We start from the raw sequence: 19,603 nt of genomic DNA, 5'->3' as shown, positions 1-19,603 counted from the left end.
TGGGACAAGGACCACCATTTGGACAAGGTCTTCCACTGGGACAGGTGCCACAACTGGCACAAGGACCTCCACTGGGACAGGGACCGCCACTGTGACAAGGACTGCCATTGGGACAAGGACCGCCACTGGGACAAGGACCGCCACTGGAAAATATCACCACTGTGACAAAGACCGCCACTGGGACAAGGACCACCAGTGAGACAAGGACCTCCACTGGGACAAGGACTGCCATTTTGACAAGGACCGCCACTGGAACAAGGACCTCCACTGGGACAAGGGTCACCACTAGGACAAGGACCTCCACTGGGACAAGGACCGCCACTGGGAGAAGGACCACCATTGGGACAAGGACCTCCACTGGGACAAGGACCTCCACTGGGACAAGGACCTCCACTGGAACAAGGACCTCCACTGGAACAAGGACCTCCACTGGAACAAGGACCTCCACTGGGACAAGGACCACCACTGTGACAGGTGCCATCACTGGGACAAGTTCCATCCCTCGAGTAAGTTCTGCCAAAGACACCAATCAATGGGGCATTTAGTCCTGATGTTATCTCCTAACTAACCATCAGAGATACCATGCACTGTCCTTCCTTCCCATTAAACTGCCATATATTACACTTTTGCACATTCCACATTCTCACCACTCTCTGGGTAAAGAAGTTTCTTCTGAATTCCCTATTTGATTTCTTGGTGACTATCTTGTATTGATGGCCTCTAGTTCTTCTCTTCCCCACAAGTGAAAACACTCTCTCTGTGTCCACTCTATCAAAACCTTTCATAATTTTAAAGGTCTCTATTAGGTCACCCCTCAGCCTTCTCTTTTCAAATGAAAAGTACCCCAGCCTGTTCATCCGTTCCTGATAACTTCTCAGTTCTGGTACCATCCTAGTAAATCTTGTTTGCACCTGCTGCAGTGCCTCTGTATCCTTCTTATACTGTAATATGGCGACCAGAACTGTTCACAGTACTCCGTGTGGTCTAACCAAGGTTCGATACAAGTTTAACATAACTTCTCTACTTTTCAATTCTATCCCTCTAGAAATGAACCCCAGTGTTTGGTTTGCTTTTTTTTATTTTGGTTTGCTATTATGGCCTTATTGACCAGTGAATACAGTGGTGGCGTATATGATTGTTCTGGAGTTATCTAGTTATTATTTTGTGGTATTTAATTACTCTAAAGCCATATGATTACTGTGGTGGTTATTTGATTTCTCAGGGTTGTATGTGATTACTCTTGAGTTATGTAAATACTCTGTTAAAATGTGTGATTACTCTGTGGTTACGCAATTACCCTGGTGGTCAGGAAGATATGTGATTGTTATAGAGGTAGGTTTACTCCTGGGGCACTTAGGATCATTCTGGGAGGTATTTGATTACTCTGGGGTATGTGATTACACTGGGCAGTATGTGTTTGGTTAACAGAGTATGTGATGACTCTGTGGGGGATCTGTTACTACTCCTGGGGCATGTGATTACTCTGAAGCCATATTCTTCACCTGATGGTATACGATTACTCTTGTGCGTGCTGTTGCTCTGTGAGATATGTGATTGCTCTGTGTGATGAGTAGTTACTCTGTGTGGGGTGTGAATAGTCTGAGGAATGTGTGGTATATGATTAATCTGTGTTGAATGCGTTTACTTTGTAGGGTATGTAACTACTCTGGTTAGTGATTACTCTGTGAGATATGTGATTACTTTGGTTAGTGATTACTAAGCTTCCTACATAGTGATTACTCTGGTTAGTGATTATTGGGCTTCCTACCTCAGAGCCGTTCCATCACTATGACCGCCCATTTCCACCTCCGTAACATTGCCCGTCTTCACCCTTGCCTCAGCTCTTCTGCCGCGAAACCCTCATCCATGCCTTTGTTACCTCTAGACTTCACTATTCCAACGCTCTCCTGGCCGGCCTCCCTAGTTCTACCCTACGCAAACTTGAGGTCATCCAAAACTCGGCCACTTGAGTCCTAACTCACATCAAGTCCCGTTCACCCATCACCCCCTGTGCTCACTGACCTACATTGGCTCCCGGTTAAGCAACGCGTCGATTTTAAAATTCTCATCCTTATTTTCAAATCATGGCCTCACCCCTCCCTATCTCTGTAATCTCCTCCAGCCCTATAACCCCCTGAGATATCTGTGCTCCTCCAATTCTGCCCTCTTGAGCATCCCTGATTATAATCACTCCACCAGTAGTGGCCGTGCCTTCTTCTGCCAATGTCCTAAGCTCTGGAATTCCCTCCCTAAACCTCTCTGCCTCTCTATTTCGCTTTCCTCCTTTAATACGCTCCTTCAAAATTACCTCTTTGACGAAGCTTTTATTCATCTGCCGTAATAGGGGTATGGGGAGAGAGTGGAAATATGGTATTGAGATAGAGGATCAGCCATGATCATATTGAATGGCGGAGCAGGCTCAAATGGCTGAATGGCCTGCTCCTGCTCCGATTTTTCTATGTTTCTATGTTACTAATATCTTCTTATGCGGCGCAGTGTCAAATTTTGTTTCTGATAACGCACCTGTGAAGCGCCTTGGGACGTTTTACTACATTAATGTGTATGTGATTACTCTGTGGGGTATGTGATTACTCTGTAGGGTATGTGATTACTCTGTAGGGTATGTGATTACTCTCTGGGGTATGTGATTACTCTGTTGGGTATGGGATTACTCTGTGGGGTATGGGATTACTCTGTGAGGTATAGGATTACTCTGTTGGGTATGTGAATACTCTGTGGGGTATGGGATTACTCTCTGGGGTATGTGATTACTCTGTGGGGTATGGGATTACTCTGTGGGGTATGTGATTAATCTGTGGGGTATAGGATTACTCTGTGGGGTATGTGATTACTCTGTGGGGTATAGGATTACTCTGTTGGGTATGTGATTACTCTGTGGCATATGGGATTACTCTGTGGGGTATGTGATTACTCTGGGATATGTGATTACTCTGTTGGGTATGGGATTACTCTGTGGGGTATGTGATTACTCTGTGGGGTATGGGATTACTCTGTGGGGTATGTGATTACTCTGTGGGGTATAGGATTACTCTGTTGGGTATGTGATTACTCTGTGGGGTATAGGATTACTCTGTTGGGTATGGGATTACTCTGTGGGGTATGGGATTACTCTGTGGGGTATGGGATTACTCTGTGGGGTATGTGATTACTCTGTGGGGTATGTGATTACTCTGTGGGGTATAGGATTACTCTGTTGGGTATGTGATTACTCTGTGGGGTATGGGATTACTCTGTGGGGTATGTGATTACTCTGGGGTATGTGATTACTCTGGGGTATGTGATTACTCTGTTGGGTATGGGATTACTCTGTGGGGTATGGGATTACTCTGTGGGGTACAGGATTACTCTGTTGGGTACGTGATTACTCTGTGGGGTATGGGATTACTCTGTGGGGTATGTGATTACTCTGTGGGGTATGGGATTACTCTGTGGGGTATGGGATTACTCTGTGGGGTATGGGATTACTCTGTGGGGTATGTGATTACTCTGTGGGGTATAGGATTACTCTGTTGGGTATGTGATTACTCTGTGGGTATGGGATTACTCTGTGGGGTATGGGATTACTCTGTGGGGTATGTGATTACTCTGTGGGGTATAGGATTACTCTGTTGGGTATGTGATTACTCTGTGGGGTATAGGATTACTCTGTTGGGTATGTGATTACTCTGTGGGGTATGGGATTACTCTGTTGGGTATGTGATTACTCTGTGGGGTATGGGATTACTCTGTGGGGTATGTGATTACTCTGGGATATGTGATTACTCTGTTGGGTATGGGATTACTCTGTGGGGTATGTGATTACTCTGTGGGGTATGTGATTACTCTGTGGGGTATGTGATTACTCTGGGGTATGGGATTAATCTGTGGGGTATAGGATTACTCTGTTGGGTATGTGATTACTCTGTGGGGTATGGGATTACTCTGTGGGGTATGGGATTACTCTGCGGGGTATGGGATTACTCTGTTGGGTATGGGATTACTCTGTGGGGTATGGGATTACTCTGAGATATGTGATTACTCTGTGGGGTATGGGAATACTCTGTGGGTATGGGATTACTCTGTGGGGTATGTGATTACTCTGGGGGTATGGGATTACTCTGGGTTTATGGGATTACTCTGGGGGTATGGGATTACTCTGGGGGCATGGGATTACTCTGGGTTTATGGGATTACTCTGCGGGTATGGGATTACTCTGTGGGGTGTGGAATTACTCTGTGGGGTATGGGAATACTCTGTAGGGAATGGGATTACTCTGTCGGGTATGTGATTACTCTTTGGGTATGGGATTACTCTGGGGCTATGGGATTACTCTGTGGGGTATGGGATTACTCTGGTGGGGGGGGGTTGTGATTCCCCTGGTGATATGTGATTTCCCTGGGAATAATACTGAGATATTATCTGACCCATTGACTGTATTGGGGATTAGCAAATCAAATAGATGTAACCACATTACCATGACAAGTGACAAACAACACCCCTTCTCTACTCCTGTCTCCCAGTCCCTCCATCAGTGAGATATCCATACACTGACTGGGGTCTCTCAGTCCCTCCCTCAGGGAGATATCTGTGCACTGACTGGGGTCTCTCAGTCCGCTCTCCCTCAGGGAGATATCTGTACTCTGACTGGGGTCTCCCAGTCCCCCCTCCCTCAGGGAGATATCTGTACACTGACTGGGGTCTCTCAGTCTCTCCCTCAGGGAGATATCTGTACACTGACCGGGGTCTCTCAGTCCACTCTCTCTCAGGGAGATATCTGTACACTGACTGGGGTCTCTCAGTCTCTCCCTCAGGGAGATATCTGAACACTGACTGGTGTCTCTCAGTCCCCTCTCCCTCAGGGAGATATCTGTGCACTGACTGGGGTCTCTCAGTCCCCTCTCCCTCAGGGAGATATCTGTACACTGACTGGGGTCTCCCAGTCCCCCCACCCTCAGGGAGATATCTGTACACTGACTGGGGTCTCTCACTCCCTCCCTCAGGGAGATATCTGTACACTGACTGGGGTCTCTCAGTCCCTCCCTCGGGGAGATATCTGTACACTGACTGGGGTCTCCCAGTCCCCCCTCCCTGTGGTAAACCACTTTTATCGTTCACTATCGTTACACTATGGTTATCACTGTTTATATCGTTACACTATGGTTATCACTGTTTACACTGTTGTATCACTACACAAGGTCACCTCTTGTCACGCTGTTATACCTGGGCTGACCACAGCTGACTCCGCCCATGACTCCGCCTGCTTGCCCAGGTATAAAGGTGGTCGACTGGCTGGTATTCCTCCTTGTTGGACCTGATCACCCACGAGGGTGGGCTCTGTTATTTAGCCAATAAAAGCCTATAGTTACTATCTTAACTCGTCGCTTTTCATTGGATGAATTGATAGGTATATCAATTTTATTGGCTAAATTTTGAAATGAGTGGATCGGAGCAGCCAAACGGCCAGCTACAACAGCCACAGCAGCCGGCCTGGCTGCGAGCCCTCCGACCGCCGTACCTGGATCTAAACCCACAGGCAGCGAACTCAGCCCTCGACTTCAAACACTGGCTGAGCTGTTTCGAATCCTACCTGGGAGAATCCGGCGTGCCTCCGGGATCCAAACTAAGAGTTCTGACCGCCCAAGTGAGCCCTAAAGTATTTGCAATCATCCAGGACCTTACTACATACGAGGACGCCCTCAACCTGCTGAAGGAGCAGTACCGGAGCCCGGTAAACTCTATGTATGCCAGACATCTCCTAAGATCCCGCTCGCAACAGCCAGGAGAGTCTGTAGATGAATTTTTACGGGCGCTACAAACACTCGGCAGGGACTGTGACTTTAAAGCTGTAACGGCTGCAGAAAATACTGAAGGGAATATCCGTGATGCCTTCGTGAAAGGCCTTCGGTCCGACTACTCACGGCAAAGACTGCTCGAATCAAAGGACCTCGACCTGAATACAACTGCAGCCCTCGCTCGCTCTCTGGAAGTGGCCCATCGGGACCTCGAGGCGTATTCCAGGTACTGTGCTGCGCGACCCTGGGACTCCGGCCCGACCCCGGCCGCAATACCCCTCGCGCCGCCGCCTCTGGGACCTACCTCAGCGTCGGCGTCCCAGAATCGATCGGGACCGCCACCCCCGGTACCGGCTGCAACATCGGAGCCCTGCGATCGGGCCGCCGGCTGCTTCTTCTGTGGCCAGGCGAAACACCCGAGGACGCGCTGCCCTGCAAGAAATGCGACTTGCTCCGATTGCCACAAGAAAGGCCACTTCGCTAAGGCCTGCAGGGGGAGAGCCACAGACGCCAGCAGTGCCTCATGCGAGTTGTGGGGGCGGCCATCTTTCATCAAGGCCACAGATGCCAGTATCCCCTCGTGTGAGTCGTGGGGCGGCCATCTTTGATCAAGGCCACCGACACCAGCAGTGCCGCATGTGAGTTGTGGGGGCGGCCATCTTCTCCGCCATTTTATTCAACCTCGTGGGCGGCGCCATTTTGTCCACCACACTCGACCGCCACCTTGCCTCCAGACCCGACCACCGCCTCACCCGCAGACTACAGCAGCTCGCTCAGCCATACACTAGCCTCCGTCACACTGGACCAAGCTCGCCCGCATCACCTGTCCAAGTCCATGATGGACATCAAAGTAAACGGCCACGCCACGACCTGCCTGTTCGACAGCGGAAGCATGGAGAGTTTCATCCATCCAGACACGGTGAGCCACTACTCCCTCACTGTCCGGCCAACGCGCAACCGGATCTCAATGGCGTCGAGGTCCCATTCTACAGACATCAGTGGCTACTGTGTTGTGACCCTGTCGGTTAGGGGCACGGAGTATAAAAATTTTAAACTCCTCGTCCTGCCCCAGCTCTGCGCTGCCGTCCTACTAGGGCTGGACTTCCAATCCCACCTTCAAAGTGTCACTTTGGCATACGGTGGACCCCTCCCCCCACTCACAGTCGACAACCAGCAGCCTTTAAACCGCCCACCGCATACCACCTGCGGCCTATCCACCCTCAAGGTCCCGCCCCCCTCCCTGTTCGCTAACCTCACCCGCGACTGTAAACCCGTCGCCACCAAGAGCAGGCGGTACAGCACCGGGGACAGAGCTTTTATTAGCTCTGAGGTGCAGCGTCTCCTGAAGGAGGGCATCATCGAGAGGAGCAACAGCCCCTGGCGTGCCCAGGTCGTAGTCGTTAAGACTGGCAATAAAAACCGCCTGGTCATCGACTACAGCCAAACCATAAACCGGTACACCCAGCTGGACGCATACCCCCTTCCCCGCATATCTGATATGGTCAATCAGATTGCACAGTACCGGGTATTCTCCACCATCGACCTTAAGTCGGCCTATCACCAACTCCCTATCCGCCCTGAGGACCGCCAGTATACCGCCTTCGAGGCGAATGGCCGCCTCTACCACTTCCTTAGGGTTCCCTTCGGCGTCACCAACGGGGTTTCGGTCTTCCAAAGGGAGATGGACCGGATGGTTGACCAGAACGGGCTGCAGGCCACGTTCCCTTATCTAGATAACGTCACCATCTGCGGCCGCGACCGGCAGGACCACGATGTTAATCTGGAGAAATTCCTCCGTACGGCCGAACGGCTGAACCTCACTTACAATAAGGAGAAATGTGTGTTTAACACCTCGCGCCTCGCCATCCTCGGCTGCGTCGTAGAGAACGGGGTCATCGGCCCCGACCCCGAAAGAATGCGCCCCCTCATGGAGCTACCCCTCCCCCACTGTCCAAAGGCGCTGAAGAGAACCCTGGGTCTCTTCGCCTACTATGCCCAATGGGTGCCGAATTATGCGGACAAAGCCAGACCCCTCATGAAGTCCACCTCCTTCCCCCTGACGGCAGAAGCGTGCGCAGCCTTCTCCCTCATAAAGGGAGACATTGCTAAGGCCACAATGCACGCGGTGGATGAGTCTATCCTTTTCCAAGTGGAGAGCGATGCATCCGACTTCGCCCTAGCTGCAATCCTTAACCAGGCGGGGAGACCTGTGGCCTTCTTCTCAAGGACCCTCCAGGGCCCTGAGATCCGACACTCTTTGGTCGAGAAGGCGGCCCAGGCGATCGTGGAGGCAGTACGACGCTGGGGGCATTACCTGGCAGGCAAACGATTTACCCTCCTCACCGACCAGTGTTCGGTCGCTTTTATGTTTAATAACAAGCTGAGGGGCAAAATCAAGAACGACAAGATCTTGAGGTGGAGAATCGAGCTCTCCACCTATGATTATGAGATCTTGTACCGGCCTGGTAAACTGAACGAACCCCCAGATGCTCTATCACGAAGTACATGCGCCAACGCGCAAATTGATAGACTGCAGACCCTCCACAACGACCTCTGCCACCCCGGGGTCACCAGACTTTACCACTTCATTAAGGCCCGCAACCTGCCCTACTCCATCGAGGAGGTCAGGACCATGACCAGGAACTGCCAAACCTGTGCCGAATGCAAACCGCATTTCTTTAGGCCGGACAGAGCAAGCCTGATCAAGGCCACCCGCCCCTTCGAGCGCTTGAGCATCGATTTTAAGGGGCCCCTCCCATCCTCTGACCGTAATGTGTACTTCCTCAACATCATTGATGAGTACTCCCATTTCCCCTTTGCCTTCCCCGGCCCAGACATGACCAGTACCACGGTCATCAAATGCCTGAACGACCTCTTCGCCTTGTTCGGGTTCCCGAACTATATACATAGCGACCGGGGCTCATCCTTCATGAGCGAGGAACTTCGCCAGTTCCTACTAGCGAGAGGCATTGCTGCAAGCAGGACCACCAGCTACAACCCCCGAGGGAACGGCCAGGTGGAAAGAGAGAACGCGATTGTCTGGAAGGCCGTTCTCTTAGCCTTAAAGTCTAAGGGCCTGCCAACCTCTCGCTGGCAGGAAGTCCTCCCGGCAGCGCTGCATTCCATCCGGTCACTGCTTTGCACGGCCATTAACGCCACCCCCCATGAACGAATGTTTGTTTTCCCCAGGAAGTCGACTACGGGAACCTCGCTACCAACGTGGCTGACTTCTCCGGGGCCCGTCTTGCTGCGAAAGCACGTGAGGGCCCATAAAACGGACCCCCTGGTCGAGAGGGTGGACCTCCTGCACGCCAACCCCCAGTACGCCTATGTGGCATACCCAGACGGGCGGGAGGACACAGTCTCCTTACGAGACCTTGCACCCTCGGGCACCCCTGAGACACCACCATTACCCCCCACCACCCCACCAAATCCACCCCAGGTAGACGGCATGCCGGAACCCCACGAGCCTTCGCCGACCACGCAGACACCAGCATTAACATCGGATACTGCATCACCGCCGCCGCTGCTGCGCCGATCAGAGAGACTTACGAGGCCTCCGGACAGACTGACATACCCGAACTGGTAGCACACTTCACCCCGCCGGACTCAAATCTAAACAAGGGGTGAATGTGGTAAACCACTTTTATCGTTCACTATCGTTACACTATGGTTATCACTGTTTATATCATTACACTATGGTTATCACTGTTTACACTGTTGTATCACTACACAAGGTCACCTCTTGTCACGCTGTTATACCTGGGCTGACCACAGCTGACTCCGCCCATGACTCCGCCTGCTTGCCCAGGTATAAAGGTGGTCGACTGGCTGGTATTCCTCCTTGTTGGACCCGATCACCCACGAGGGTGGGCTCTGTTATTTAGCCAATAAAAACCTATAGTTACTATCTTAACTCGTCGCTTTTCATTGGATGAATTGATAGGTATATCACTCCCTCAGGGAGATATCTGTACACTGACTGGGGTCTCTCAGTCCCTCCCTCGGGGAGATATCTGTACACTGACTGGTGTCTCTCAGTCCCCTCTCCCTCAGGGAGATATCTGTACACTGACTGGGGTCTCTCAGTCCCTCCCTCAGGGAGATATCTGTACACTGACTGGTGTCTCAAGTCCCCTCTCCCTCAGGAAGATATCTGTTCACTGACTGGGGTCTCTCACTCCCTCCCTCAGGGAGATATCCGTACACTGACTGGTGTCTCTCAGTCCCTCCCTCAGGGAGATACCTGTACATTGACTGGGGCTTCTCAGCCCCTCTCCCTCAGGGAGATATCTGTACTCTGACTGGGGCTTCTCAGCCCCTCTCCCTCAGGGAGATATCAGTACACTGACTGGGGTCTCTCAGTCCCCTCTCCCTCAGGGAGATATCTGTACACTGACTGGGGTCTCTCAGTCCCTCCCTCAGGGAGATATCCGTACACTGACTGGGGTCTCTCAGTCCCTCCCGCGGGGAGATATCTGTACACTAACTGGTGTCTCTCAGTCACTCCCATGAGGGAGATATCGCCCATTCTCGATCCCGGAGGTGCTGATGTATGCTGTGATAGGGTTCTAAGGTTCCAGCCGCTCTCCCTCACCTCATCCAATTATCCAATCATCACACACAAGCCCAGACAGTGAATGTTGACAGACTGTCAAACCATGATGTCACATCCAAGCCTGTCCATACCCTTCATCCACACACGTCAACTTTCCATTGGTGGGTGGATTGTTAGACAGTGGCCAACAGGGGGGACCCTCATTTGTTTTATTCCCTCTGTAGCAGCTGTGGGGTTGTTGAGTCCCATCCGTGACACCCATTACCTGTGCCCCCAGCATGGACTGGGAATCGAACCTGGGACCATTGTGTTCCATGCAGCGCAGATTCACGTCAGCAGTGCAGCAACCTGGCAAATACCATGTCCACTTCTGCCACTCATTTCCCATCCCATCCCTCTCAACCATGGCAGCTCGGGAAGAACATATTGGCCTTGGAAAGGGGTGCAGCACAAATTCACCAGAATGATACTGGAGCTAAAAAGGGTTAAATTATGAGGACAGGTTGCATAGTTTAGGCTTGTATTCCGTCGAGTATAGAAGATTGAGGGGTGATCTCATTGAATGGCGGATCAGGCTCGGGGAGCTGAATGGCCTCCTTCGTGTTCCGAAAGTCAGCAGCGACTTTGCCGAAACCCATGAGGTAATTCGAAGGTTCAAATTACCGGTGTTTAAAAAAAAGAACAGAGAAGACAGGTTGCTAGGCAACGCGCCAGCAGAATAGTGATAAAAAAAAGCAGTACGAATCAGCTCGGCAGCCGTGCGAGATTGCAGGGAGCGAACTGAAATGAAAATCACTTCCCCCGGTGCGTGAGAAACGGCGGAGGAGACGGAACACTAACCGCGGACTGGGTCCTCAGGAGTCGCATCCTCCCCTCACAATCGCCGTCCCTCTCCCTCTCTCTCTGTCTGGCGAGCAGGGCAGAGCCGCCAAGGAAGCACGCCTCCACTGAACAAGGATACGAGGCGCAGGAGAAGGTGCCAAAAAAAAGAGATTTATAGGGCTGATACCAGAACTGAGAGGGTAAAAGTAAGAAAGAAAGACTTGCATTTCTAGAACGCTTTTCACAACCACCGGACGTCCCAAAGCACTTTACAGCCAATGAAGTACTTTTTGAAGTGTAGTCACTGTTGTAATGTCAGGAAACACGGCAGACAATTTGTGCAAGTTCCCAGAAACAGCAATGTGATAATGACCACCAGATAATCTGATTTTTAGTGATGTTGGTTGATGGATAAATATTGGCCAGGACACCGGGGATAACTCCCCTGCTCTTCTTCAAAATAGTGCCGTGGGATCTTTTACCTCCAACTGAGAGGGCAGATGGGCCCTCAGTTTAACGTCTCAGTTGAAGGACGGCACCTCCAACAGTGCAGCGCTCCCTCAGCACTGCACTGGATTTTGTGGTCAAGTCTCTGGAACCTATGACCTTCTGACTCAGAGGTGAGAGGGCTACCCACGGAGCCACAGCTGACATCGTACAACTAGCAGGAAAGACTGAAAAGGCTGGGGCTCTTTTCTCTAGAAAAGAGAAAACTGTTGGGTGACCAGATAGAGGTCTTTAAAATTATGAAGGGGTTTGATAGGGTAGACGTAGAGAAGATGTTTCCACTTGTGGGGGGGGGGGGGGAGACCAGAACTAGGGGCCATGAATATAAGCTAGTCACTAATAAATCCAATAGGGGATTCAGGAGAAACGTCTTTACCCAGAGAGTGGTCAGAATGTGGAACTTGCTACCACAGGGAGTGGTTGAGGTGAATAGCATAGATGTATTTAAGGTGAAGCTAGATAAGTACATGAGGGAGAAATGAGTAGAAAGATATGTCGATGGGGTTGGATGAAGAGGGGTGGGAGGAGGCTCGTGTGGAGCATAAACACCGGCACAGACCAGTTGGGCCGAACGGCCGGTTTCTGCGCTGTCAAGATTTATGTAATTCTGTGTCGCCTTGTCCTCATCATTCCTGCCACAGCCAGGGGGCAGGGGGGTGGGGGGCAGAGCCCACACGCGGGGGATGGCCAACTATGATTGAGAGAACCCCCAGGGTGGGGGGCCGAGCGCCATGTAATCCAATGGAGAATGGCCTTGGTGGCTTGTGGCGGAAGTGCTTTATAACAGGCCCATCAGGTAACAGCCCAGAGATTGCTGGAGCAGGGCATCTCACGGCGTGCCCTGTTAGTTAGACCTTTTTTCTCTTCACCCTTCAACTTGAAAATTGTTTTTGCACCATAAGTGCGAGCTGATAACGGCACAGCAAGGGCAACGGGGCACCTGGGATCTTGATGAACGACAGGACCAACTGTGTATCCCCTTAATGGATGAGCTTTAAGGATAAAGAAACAGAGATGACAGAGAAGGAAATAGAGTGAATTAGTCAAATTAGGCACAAAGAGAAATAAAGAGAGGGACAGGAAGATACGATAGAGACGGAAAGAAAAAAAATCTTAAATTTAAAAAATCTCCAGGAATAATTTACGACCTGCAGGAATGAGACTGCACGGTCTCAATTGTTCCTTTTCTGGGCCGTAGAGGTTGAGAGGCGTTGCAGGAACATAAATCTCGTCCTTAAAAGGGTCCTTATGTCGTTAAGTAGGAGCCCTAACTTTCTGCGGCGAGTTTAATTCGTCTTAACAGCGCGGGGAATTTGAGGGCGAGCTGCCCTTTCCTTGCGAGGCTCACGGCGGAGTGAATCGCTCCATCTGCTTGTATCTCTCCCTCGCCACCAGTTGCTGGGTTTTAATGATTTTTTTTTACAGAGGGCGAGCGCCGTTAAACTCGCCGTTGTTATCCCAGCAAATTCCGGGCCGAGTTGTGTCCAGAGGATGTTTACTGCTCCCTGGGCGAGTTCAGTGTGGTAGATGAAATGCCGTTGATAACCATTGTTGGCAACCGCTGGCAACAAGGCAACTGCCTCGAAAGGTCCACCTTCAACTAAAAAAAAGCAAGCCCGCTCCCCCCCTCCCCTCCTGCACTTTTCTACCTCCCCCACACCACGACCGTCTGCCTGCTAGGGTTGCTGCCTTTACAAAAAAAGGGTTAAAGGTTGTCGTCGTGGGCTTTCTGGTTGCCATGGAGAGGGAGGGGAAGAGTCTTCTCCTGGGAGATAGGCTTTCCGATTGGCTGGATCTGAAGAATGAGAGGAATGGTGTCCCTTTTTTTTGGTTTGGGAAATAACCATCTGGGATGAAAGTGCAGGGGTGGAAGAGATAGATGAGGAGGAGGAGGAGGCTGAAGGAATGTTTGTGTGGCTCTCTCTCTCGCTCTGTGAGAGTGGCACTGCTCACTGAAGTGTGGCGAGAGAGAGAGAAGGACGGAAGTAGAGAGAGAGAGAGAAGGACAGAAGAGGAGAGAGAGTGAAGGACGGAAGAGGAGAGAGAGAGGACAGAAAGAGAAAGACGGAAGGAGAGAAGTGAATGAGACCACCTCATTCTCCTGCCTCTGCGCTGCCCCTTCGTGTGTGTTCCCGTGCTTTTTTGGCAGGCAGCCTAGGTCGTGGCAAGGGGGGTGGGGGAAGGAAGTGTTGGGGTGAAGATGGAGGTCGGGTTGCTGCACGGGAGGCAGAGCTGTTAAAAGTCAAAGGGGTTGGTGGCGGGAGGTAGTGGTGAGTGGTGGGTGGGTTGGAGGGACAGAACTGGGCAGCGATGGGCTGTCAGCAACGCAGAGAGGTGGATGGAAACGGGCACCAAGCCTCGGTGTCACTCTGACGGGAGCCAATACGAGATACATAGCGAGCCAGCAGCAGAGAGCTTGCAGGTAAGCATGTTGGTTAACCCTGTCTTGTCATGCAGTGTTCCAGTGGCTCTGCCTTTTAATTCCTCCTGTACCCAAAATGGTGGGAATGTTCCTGAGGCTAAATTATTCTCTTAATTGCCTGTATTGTATTATTATTTATATATAGAGATATATATATAGATATTGATTTATATATATATATATCCATATATGTACAGAGATATATATAGGTATTGCTATAGATGTAGGTGCTCCCCATGAATTCTTGTAGTCCATGGGCTCCTGCTGTTCAACATTATCTCTCCCTGAGCTAGAGGGCAGAGATAGTCAGTGTTCTTAACGGGAACCCTTGAAAAGATTAGTGACAACGGAATGTTTAAAAAAAACTATATAGGCGAAGAACTCCCATGTTAAAATGAACATGGATCCAGGAGTGATTCCAGAGCAGCTGGAACGAGGTCTCCAGGAGATGCTTAAATAGTAATGACGGCATTTGTAATTGTCATCTGCCTCCCTATCACGCCTCCACTCTCATTAACCTATATATAAACCATCTGAACCCCTCGATTAGATTCCAGCCTGTAACTCACCCCCAGGTATCCATTATTTTCTATATATAAACCATCTGAACCCCTCGATTAGATTGCATCCTGTAACTCACTCCTGGGTATCCATTATTATTTATTCTATATATAAACCATCTGAGCCCCTCGATTAGATTCCAGCCTGTAACTCACTCCTGGGTATCCACTATTCTATATACAAACCATCTGAGCCCCTTGATTACATTCCAGCCTGTAACTCACCCCCAGGTATCCATTATTCTATATATAAACCATCTGAGCCCCTTGATTACATTCCAGCCTGTAACTCACTCCCGGGTATCCATTATTCGATATATAAACCATCTGAGCCCCTCGATTAGATTCCAGCCTGTAACTCACCCCCAGGTATCCATTATTCTATATATAAACCATCTGAGCCCCTCGATTAGATTCCACCCTGTAACTCACCCCCAGGTATCCATTATTCTATATATAAACTATCTGAACCCCTCGATTAGATTCCAGCCTGTAACTCACCCCCAGGTATCCATTATTCTATATATAAACCATCTGAACCTCTTGATTAGATTCCAGCCTGTAACTCACTCCCAGGTATCCATTATTCCACATATAAACCATCTGAACCTCTCGATTAGATTCCAGCCTGTAACTCACTCCTGGGTATCCATTATTCCACATATAAACCATCTGAACCTCTCGATTAGATTCCAGCCTGTAACTCACCCCCGAGTATCCATTATTCTATATATAAACCATCTGAACCCCTTGATTAGATTCCAGCCTGTAACTCACTCCCAGGTATCCATTATTCTATATATAAACCATTTGAACCCCTCGATTAGATACCAGCCTATAACTCAATCCCAGGTATTCTTTATTATTGTATATATAAACTATCTGAATCCCTCGATTAGATTCCACCCTGTAACTCACTCCCGGGTATCCATTATTCGATATATAAAACATCTGAACCTCTCGATTAGATTCCACCCTGTAACTCACTCCCGGGTATCCATTATTCTATATATAAACCATCTCAACCCCTATATTGATTCCAGCCTGTAACTCACTCCCAGGTATCCATTATTCTAAATATAAAACATCTGAACCCCTCGATTAGATTCCACCCTGTAACTCACTCCCGGGTATCCATTATTCTATATATAAACCATCCGAACCCCTCGATTAGATTCCAGCCTGTAACTCATTCCCAGGTATCCATAATAAGGTCACTCCAAGCCTGTAGACCCTGTTGCTGTTCGTCCAATGAGAGCCTTTGTTTCTTGATTTTTTTTTTAAAGAAATTTGAGTGCGACACTTTAAGTGTGACAGACAGGAAAAGTGCAACGCATTGTTTTTGGATGAGATGTTGATAGTTCCATTATGGTTTGGACACAATTTTGTGCCTTCGGTAACCACTCCCGCTCCCAGATGCCACTCTTGCACCCACTGCTCGCAATGGTCCACGTACTACGTTACAGTAGTTGGAGAGAAACTATTTCCTCTGGTGGGGGGAGTCTAGAACAAGGGGACATAACCTTCATATTAGAGCTAGGCTGTTCAGGGGTGATGTTAGGAAGCACTTCTTCACACAAAGGGTAGTGAAAATTTGAACTCTCTTCTCCAAAAATCTGTTGAGGCTGGGGGTCAATTGAAAATTGCAAAACTGCGATTTTTGTTGGGTAAGGGTATCGTGGGATATGGAACCAAGGCGGGTAGATGGAGTAAAGATACAAATCAGCCATGATCCACTTGAATGGCGGAGCAGGCGCGAGGGGCCGGATGGCCTCCTCCTTCCTGTTCCTATGTTCCTACATTTCTTGATTCAGTTCCTTCACCCACAGGAACATTGAACTGCAAGCCAGATGCGCCGTTCTGTGATGCAGTACGTACAAATCTACGCTCTGCGAATATGGTATGCTCTGCCTGAGGCTCTCGACCCATTTCCAATATAAACACCGCAGATTCCAGGCCACAGTGTGCGATATGCCTGACCCCAGGCCTTGAGACAGGATCATGGGGTACATTTAGGGGTTTGTGGAAGTTCCAACCTGCCCCAGATCTACCCCCAAATGTTCCCCACCCCCACCCCCATGGAATTCTGGTGCCTAGATCTTTCCCAATTCCAGCTCCTTCATGCTGTCAGGCTCAGTCACTCTCCCCTGATGATGCCATCAGAATACACTGTTTAAACAAAAATATCCAAAATCCTCGACCGAAATAGGAAGCTGATCATCATCATCATGTTGAAACTGTTTTATATCAAAGTCTTCCTCCTGTTGACACTCATTACATAGAATGACATAGAATTTACAGCACAGCAACAGGCCCTTCGGTCCAACTGGTTGATGCCGGTGTTTATGCCCCACACAAGCCTCCTCCCACCCTTCTTCATCTCATCCTAGAAGCATATCCTTCTATTCCTTTCTCCCTCATGTACTTATCTAGCTTCCCCTTAAATTGATCAATGCTATTCACCTCAACCACGCCCTGTGGTAGCAATTTCCACATTCTAACCACTCTCTGGGTAAAGACGTTTCTCCTGAATTCCTTATTGGATTTACTAGTGACTATCTTATATTTACAGCCTTTAGTTTTGATCTCCCCCACAAGTGGAAACATCGTTTCTACAACTATCCTATCAAATCCTTTCATCATTTTAAAGGCCTCTATGAACATAGGAACAGGAGGAGGCCATTCAGCCCCTTGAGCCTGTTCCACCATTCAATGAGATCATGGCTGATCTGCGACCTAACTCCATATACCCGGCTTTGGCCCATATCCCTTAATACCTTTGATTAAAAAAAGCTATCAATCTCAGTTTTAAAATTAACAATTGATCTAGCGTCAGTTGCCGTTTGCGGAAGAGTTCCAAACTTCGACCACCCTTTGTGTGTAGAAGTGTTTCCTCATTTCACTCCTGAAAGGTCTGGCTCTAATTTTTAGACTCTGCCCCCTAGTCCTAGAATCCCCAACCAGCGGAAATATTTTCTCTCTATCTACCCTATCTGTTCCCTTTAATATCTTGAAAACTTCGATCAGATCACCCCTTAACCTTCTAAATTCTATGGAATGCAACCCTGATTTGCACTCCGTCCAAGGCCAATATATCCTTCCTAAGGTGTGGTGCCCAGAACTGCTCACAGTACTCCAGGTGTGGTCTAACCAGGGTTTTGTATAGCTGCAGCATAACTTGTACCCCCTTGTACTCTGGTCCTCTAGATATAAAGGCCAGCATTCCATTAGCCCTTTTGATTATTTTCTGTACCTGTTCATGACATTTTAATGATCTATGTACCTGGACCCCCAAGTCTCTTTGGACCTCCGCTGTTTTTAGCTTTTCATCATTTAGAAAGTACCCTGTTCTATCCTTTTTAGGTCCAAAGAGGATGACCTCACATATGCTTCCATTGAAATCCATTTGCCACAGTTTTGCCCATTCGCTTAATCTATCAATATCCCTTTGTAATTTTATGCTTTCATCTACACTGCCTACAATACTGCCTATCTTTGTGTCATCGGCAAATTTGGATATGTGGCTTTCTATGCTATCATCTAAGTCGTTAATAAATACTGTGAATAGTTGAGGTCCCAACACAGATGCCTGTGGGACACCATTAGTCACATCCTGCCAATTTGAGTACCTACCCATTATCCCTACTCTGTTTCCTGCCGCTCAGCCAATTTCCTAACCAGGTCAATAATTTGCCCTCAATTCCATGGGCTTCTACCTTAGTTAACAGTATCTTATGTGGGACTTTATCAAATGCCTTCTGGAAGTCCATATAAATAACATCCATAGACATTCCCCTGTCCACTATTTTAATCACCTCATCGAAAAATTCAATCGGGTTTGTCAGGCATGACCTACCTTTCACAAATTCATGCTGGCTCGCTCTGATCAACTGAAAATTATCGAGGTGTTCACTCACCCTATCCTTAACTATAGACTCCAGCAATTTTCCGACAACAGATGTTAAGCTAACTGGTCTATAATTCCCTGGTTTCCCTCTCTCGTCATTTTTAAATAGCAGAGTGACATGCGCAATTTTTCAATCTAAAGGAACGGTTCCTGAATCGAGAGAACTTTGGAAGATTATAGTTTGGGCATCTGCAATGTGCTCACCTACTTCCTTTAAAACCCTGGGTTGGAAACCATCTGGTCCTGGGGATTTGTCACTCTTTAGTGCCATTATTTTCTTCATTATTGTTAATTTGCTTACGTGAATTTTATTGAGTCCCTGTCCCCAATTCAGTATTAGTTTCCTTGGGATTTCTGGCATGCTATCCTTTCCTCTACTGTAAATACTGATGCAAAGTAATTATTCAACATGTCCGCCATTTCCTCATTATCATTGACATTCAGTTAGATCATGGCAGATCTGTCCCTCAACCCAATTTTCCTGCCTTTGCTCCACACCCCTTAATACCATCTAAAAATCTATCAATCTCAGTCTTGAAAGCTCTAATTGACCCCCAGCACTCACAGATTTTTGGAGGAGAGAGATTGGATTTCTACCACCCTTTGTGTAAAAAAAAGTCCTCTCTGATTTCACTCCTGAATGGCCTAGCTCTAATTTTAAGTTTGTGCCCCCTTGTTCTGGATTACCCTACCTGAGGAAATAGTTTCTCCATACCCAGCTGAATCACTTAATCATTTTAAACACCTCAAACAGATCACCCCTTCAACCTTTTAAACTCAAGGGAAGATTGTCCAAAGCATTCCATGTCTCAGCTTCCATACGAAGAATAGCCAGCTGTGCCAATACCGCAGTGCAAATCAGTGCCTATATCAACATAACCCGGCAAGAAGTGAATGCCGTAAGGAGACAACGGGGGGGGGGGGGAGGGACAGGCAAAGGAAAGATAAAAGGGAATCCCCATGGTATTGGCTTGTTGGAAATGGTCTCAATGGATTGACCATCTTTGAAAGGTGTCAAGATTTGCCAGCCCACTT

General features: G+C 48.8%; 1 protein-coding gene across 3 annotated transcripts in view; it reads left to right on the top strand.

Moving 5' to 3' along the window:
* Positions 1 to 19,603, top strand: part of LOC147095740 (ras/Rap GTPase-activating protein SynGAP-like) — a 756,836-nt gene that overhangs the window by 236,858 nt on the left and 500,375 nt on the right. The window contains exon 1 of one of the 3 annotated variants that reach the window (XR_015074821.1): positions 13,962 to 14,101. The exons of the other annotated variants lie outside the window; for them this stretch is intronic. The gene's annotated coding sequence lies outside the window, so the exon portion shown is untranslated. Of the gene's footprint in view, positions 1 to 13,961; positions 14,102 to 19,603 lie in introns of those variants that run through there. 3 annotated transcript variants of the gene reach the window in all.

The sequence above is a fragment of the Somniosus microcephalus genome, unplaced genomic scaffold, assembly GCF_052327205.1.
Source record: "Somniosus microcephalus isolate GS21.2 unplaced genomic scaffold, FLI_Smic_1.0 unresolved_chr1, whole genome shotgun sequence".
In the NCBI taxonomy this organism is placed as follows: Eukaryota; Metazoa; Chordata; class Chondrichthyes; order Squaliformes; family Somniosidae; genus Somniosus; species Somniosus microcephalus.
This window is presented reverse-complemented; position numbering and strand designations above follow the sequence as displayed.